Raw genomic sequence first — 5,335 nt, forward strand, 5'->3', positions numbered from 1 at the left:
AGCCCACACTCTACCCTGGCCACGTTCCTTACTTTCCCTTTCCCGTCATTGTAATTTGTTTGTGTGGTTGTTTGTTCAGCCTTTGTCGCTGTCAGCGGGCAGACAGCTCGGGAGGAAAAGGCCACACCCCGCACACAAAGGACTCAGAAGGGTGAGGCTGCCCCAGCCCCCGCCCATGGTCTGCAGGGTCCCTGGTGCCAAAGTCAAGCCATTTCCTTCCGGGATGACTTCAGCCCCCAAAGACCCTGGCTGGGATGTCACTCAGCTCCCTCCCCAGATAGGAGTGACCTCTGTCAGGTGTCTGGACCCCCATCCCCCCCAATCCTGGTACCTCCACCTGAATCTGGGAACTTTACTTCCAAGTGAAGCTAGAGACATGGAGACAATGGCCAAGGCGGGTGGAAAGGAAAGAAAGTGAGGAAGTGTCGAGCTCTGGACGCTGCGCTCTAAACTCTGTTCTCCACAGCATTTAAATGCCGGCAAGCGGATTAATAAGGTCTCGGTCACAGCAGCAGCAGTCTATATTTAATCTATCTGCAACGCCAGTTGGTCGGGCCGTGTGAATATTGATGGCCGGGCGGGATTGAGGACAGGCAGCATGGCACCGGCTTTATCTCTCGGGCGCAGGCGGCCGGGCCCTTATCAGGCCAGCCCGGCTGCTGCAGCTGCGTCTGCCAGGGCCCGCACCCGCCTCCTGCTGCCTGCTTTGTAATCAGAAGAGAAGAAGTTGCTGCCTTGATATTTCCATTTTTATCACTTTTATTTACTTCATTTTAATGTCTTTCAGGGAACATTTTCTTTGCACCAAGGCAAGGCAAGGCTGACGGTTGCTTACATCTTTCTGCCGCCCCTGCCCCGCAGCCAGGCTGGGACAGGGGAGAAGAGGTGAGGGGCTCCCGACCCACCTCTGCCTTCCTGGCCCTCTGTCTCCCCCTTCTCCCACTCCCAGCTGCCTCTCTCCTGTCTACATTTTGCTTCCCTCTTTTTGTGAATTCCTCCCCCAAGTGATTCACACCCTCCAGATCCAAGACCCCCCACTTTGCCCATCTTCACCCTCACCCAGATCTTGGATTCCCAGCCCAGCCCTGATGGTGAGGGATTAGTTACAAGGAGCCTTAACCCACAGCCATGGAGGAGGATCCTGGGAGCCTGTTCCTGAGAGGAGCCTGTCACGGTTGAGGAACAGGTAAGTTCAAGCCTCTGTCCACCACCTCCTCCTCCTCGGATCTGGATCTGGGGGAGCCCTGATTATCTCCCTTTCCCGGATGAGGAAGCTGAGGTTCCGAGAGGTTATCAGTCACAGTCACTTTGCTCCCAGCTGGCAACTCGTGACAGAGAAAGGAATTGCAACGAGGCCGGGCCTTCGGAGACGGTCTCCATCCGGCACAGGGCTGGCGCCGAGGGGGGCTCCGCCAACGTCCGCTCGCCTTGCCTGGGTCTCCTCCCTCATGTGTGAGGCTGGAGGTCATATCCCTGTTACTCAGTGAAGGGAGACAGCGTGTGCAGCAGCTCACTGTGGGCCCAGCCTCTCTGTGCCTGGTTGAGTGCCATCAACGCCCCTGCACTGGATTGAATAGTTTCCCCAAAAGATATGTCCATACCCCTGTTTGGAGAAAGGGTCTTTGCAGATTTGATGAAGTCAAGGATCTCGAGATGAGATCATCCTGGATTAGGATGGCCCCAAATCCAATGGCTCCGGTCTTTATCAGAGAAAAGAGAGATTTAGACACACAGTGGGAGGCATGGGAGGACAAGGGCAGAGGCTGGAAGGATGCAGCCACAAGCCAAGGAACACTATGGGGCTACCGGGAGCTGGAAGAGCCTCTGGAGGGAGTGCAGCGCGTGTGCCTGGATTTCAGACTGCCCCCAGCGCTGGGAGCGGGTAGATTCCCGTTGTTTTAAGCTTCCTGTCTGTGGTCACCGCAGTGCCAGGGCACCCCACCGTCCTCACCAGGTGGAGAGCCCCTGGAGGGATGGATGGCATCCTGACCCACTCCAAAGCCGCAGCTGCTGCCGAAAAGGTGCTGGGTGACAGTCACTGAACAAGCGAATGAAGCCAAGGGCAGGGATCAGTCCTGAGCACATGAGAGCGCTGGTGACGGGAACCCAGGCACAAAAGGTAGTTTGCTCCGGCAGCAAGTCCAGCCTGCCCTCACACAGTGGCCCTGCCCAGCCACTTAGAGTCCCCACGTTTGTGGGGGTGGAACCACACCCGCGGATGTGGAGACTCCTTGCATCTTCTTCATAAACAGTGTGACAACTAGAGGCTGCCCCAGGAAGGGCTTGGGATGGAAATGGCTACCGTTTCTCTGAAAAGCAGAAAGCAGAGAGCCCGTGGGGAGGGCGGCCGTCTGCCAGTCTGCCATTTGGGACGTGTTATTTTCCAGATTTCATGCTGAAGAATAGAAAGGCTAGGCGCTGGTGGGATCGATGTGGTTTCTGTCACTGAATAGAGAAAGGTCAAGGCTGGAAATGATGCATCACCTCATCACCAGGAGCCCCAGAGGTACTTGGCTGAGCCATTGTTCCCACCAGTCGCCTGAGGAGACCACACAGGGTGGGGTTACCCCCCCTCTTTCAGGCCTGCCCATCACCAGGACCCGCCCCCATGCACTCCTGGACAGAGGGCGGGGGGGCGGGGGGGGGGCGGGGGGGGGAGTATATGAGGGCCACTCTCATGGGGCCTCAGGTGATTGCATCTGGGGGGAGGAATGGGATACTCAGAGCAAGAGAGAAGCACCTGGGCCTGGCTGGTGGCCTCAGTGGCTGAGCGTCGATCCATGAACCAGGAGGTCACGGTTCATTTCCTGCTCAGGGCACATGCCTGGGTTGCAGGTTTGATCCCCAGTAGGGGGTATGCAGAGGCAGCCGGTCAATGATATATATATATATTTGAAAAAGAGAGAGAGAAAAACACCTGGGCTAGAGGGGAAGGACCGGCCCCCCCCCCCCCCCCCCCCCCCAGCCCTGAACTCCCCTCCTGGAGGATAGGGGCGGGAAATGTTTGAGCCTAGGCCCAGGTGTCCCTGAGGGGAGGGGGGCCGTTTGGGGAGTTTTCCATCTAGGATGGCAGACAGGTGAAGGAGAGAGCAGGCAGGTTGAAAAGGATGAGTATTCCTGGGTTCACTCACTGGGGTCCCAGAGAGGCCGAAGTTGGAGGTCTGGGGGAGCTGTCCCAACCAGGTTCTTCTTTCCTTCACATGTGGGCCCCACAACCAGAGGGCACTGGGTGGTGGAAGGGCAGGTACAGCAGCCCAGAAACACAGGCTCAGAGCTGGGGGGGGGGGGGGCGCGGTATGGAGCTGGAAAAGGCTTGAGGAAGCTAAAGGATGTTCCGGTCACACAGGGCCGTGACAACACAGCCGGAACAGGCCTCTCATAGCCCTGCAAGAGTGTCGAGGGGCCATGACAGCCTCCAGGACTGCACGGCCATCCCATTGGTGTTTCCTTGGTGTTTCCTTGCAACCAGCACGGATGAGACACTGTCATCACCCCATTGTGCAGCCAGAAACACCAAGGCCAAGAGCTGGAAGATGCCCACCTGTCAGGAACAGGCAGAGCCACAGGGCCAGCCTCGGCCTCCGGGGAAAGGCCAGGGCTCCGCTAGGGTTAGAGGCGGTTAGGCCACCAAATGAAAAGCCCTCATTAACTAATAAAAAGTGCTTGCACTCCCTTGTCACTCACATCATTAGTGGGAGCCAGGACTTTAATGAGCTCTGTCCAAACTGCAAGGGGCCCCAATCACAGCTCCACCCAGAGGCCAGGGAGGGCAACTCACAGCCTCCCCCACCTGCTTCAGCCTCCTTCCTCCCCCTCCCCCATGAGCACCCCTCACCAGATGGGGAGCAGAAACCTGGGGGGCTTCTCCCTCTCTCCCAGCCGGGGTACAGACTCCAGCCCTGGCCAATCTGCTGCGATTTGGGGCTTTTTGCTCTTCTAGCTAAACTTAAACCTGCCTGATCTTCCCTGGAGCCTTCCCACTACACCCCTTCCCACCCAGCCCTCCCCTCCCCCCTCCCACGGGCCCTTCACCCCAACCCCATGGATGGCCCTTTCCTTCCCTTCTCAACCTGTTTGACCCAAGGGGCCTCCCTGGCTAACTAACACCCTTAGACTCTCCCCTCTCTGCCCCTCACTTGTAGAACCAGACCATACTTCCAGACCTTTCCAACTCCTTTCTCCCAGGCCTGCTAGGGAAACAACCCCAGCCTTCTGGCCCAGTCCTCCCCCGATCCAGCCTCCTGTCGCAGTCTCTGCCTGCAGTGATCGGGGCCCCAGTGATTCCACCTGCAAATATCTCCTGGGTCAACCCAGAAGCTCCATCTCTGGGGCCTGAGTCCAGACCAGGCCCCCATGGCCACTCACCTGGTTCACCCAAATGCCTTCTGGCGCCAGAGCTGTGAGAGAAGACATTTCTGTTGTCTTAAGCTGCCCAGTTTATGGTCCTTTGTTACAGCAACCCCAGGACACTCATCCAGTGGGCAAGAGAGCCCAGGCCCAGGCTGCTGAACACCCTTCTTAGCACATGGGGCGTGGCCACTGGGACATGATGAGGAAGGCCCAGGGCTGGGCCTGGGGGAAGAGAGGGGGGAGCAATGCCCACACTGTCACTCACAGAGGCACAGACAGCTCGTAGGAAAGGAGGTCTCCTTAACAACCCGCTGAGCTGCGATGACTGGTGTCCATGTGGGAATGCAGCCCCCGCCTGAGCCTGGCACCATCAGAAGGAGGCTCATGCAAATGGGGCAGAGGCCGATTTGTCAGCGCAAACAGCACTCGGCTTCTGGAAGGAAACAGGAGAAAAACCTACCAGCCACGATTCCTTAGTTAGGACACGAAAAGCACTCACTGTGGGAGAAAAACAGGAAATCACATCCATCAAAGGTAAAGCCACCTGCTTTACTTTACTCGTCAAAGACACCACTAAGAAAACAGAAAAGCAAGCCAAGGGGGAAATAAGCATAGGACACATACAGCAGAACCTGCACTGACAATTTATAAAGAACTCTTAAAGCTCAATAATAAAAATACAACAACCCAGTAAAAAGTGGCCTGAACACTAAGACACTTCCGTAAAGGAAAACATACAAATGACCTGTAAGTTCATACACTAGTCATCAGGGAAATGCCAATTAAAACACTAATGGGCTATTACTGCACACTTACTAGAAAGACCAAAATTAAATTTTTAAAAAAATATTTTTTATTGATTTTTTTACAGAGAGGAAGGGAGAGTTAGAAACATCGATGAGAGAGAAACATTGATTTAGCTGCTTCCTGCACACTCCCTACTGGGGATGTGCCCGCAACCAAGGTACATGCCCTTGACCGGAAT

General features: G+C 56.0%; 1 long non-coding RNA gene across 3 annotated transcripts; it reads left to right on the forward strand.

Moving 5' to 3' along the window:
• The first annotated feature begins 735 nt into the window (after positions 1-735).
• Positions 736-4,344, forward strand: LOC138996820 (uncharacterized). Of its 3 annotated transcripts, none has more exons than XR_011468866.1 (5): positions 736-885; positions 1,064-1,186; positions 1,927-2,119; positions 2,388-2,506; positions 3,347-4,344. It is a non-coding gene; the product is annotated as an uncharacterized lncRNA (long non-coding RNA). The 3 variants fall into 3 exon arrangements; XR_011468867.1 differs by having other exon boundaries at positions 1,955-2,119; XR_011468865.1 differs by lacking the exon at positions 1,927-2,119.
• The last annotated feature ends 991 nt before the right edge of the window (positions 4,345-5,335 follow it).

Source organism: Myotis yumanensis, unplaced genomic scaffold, assembly GCF_028538775.1.
Source record: "Myotis yumanensis isolate MYYU_CA2020_CCGP unplaced genomic scaffold, mMyoYum1.0.hap1 SCAF_18, whole genome shotgun sequence".
Taxonomy (NCBI): Eukaryota; Metazoa; Chordata; class Mammalia; order Chiroptera; family Vespertilionidae; genus Myotis; species Myotis yumanensis.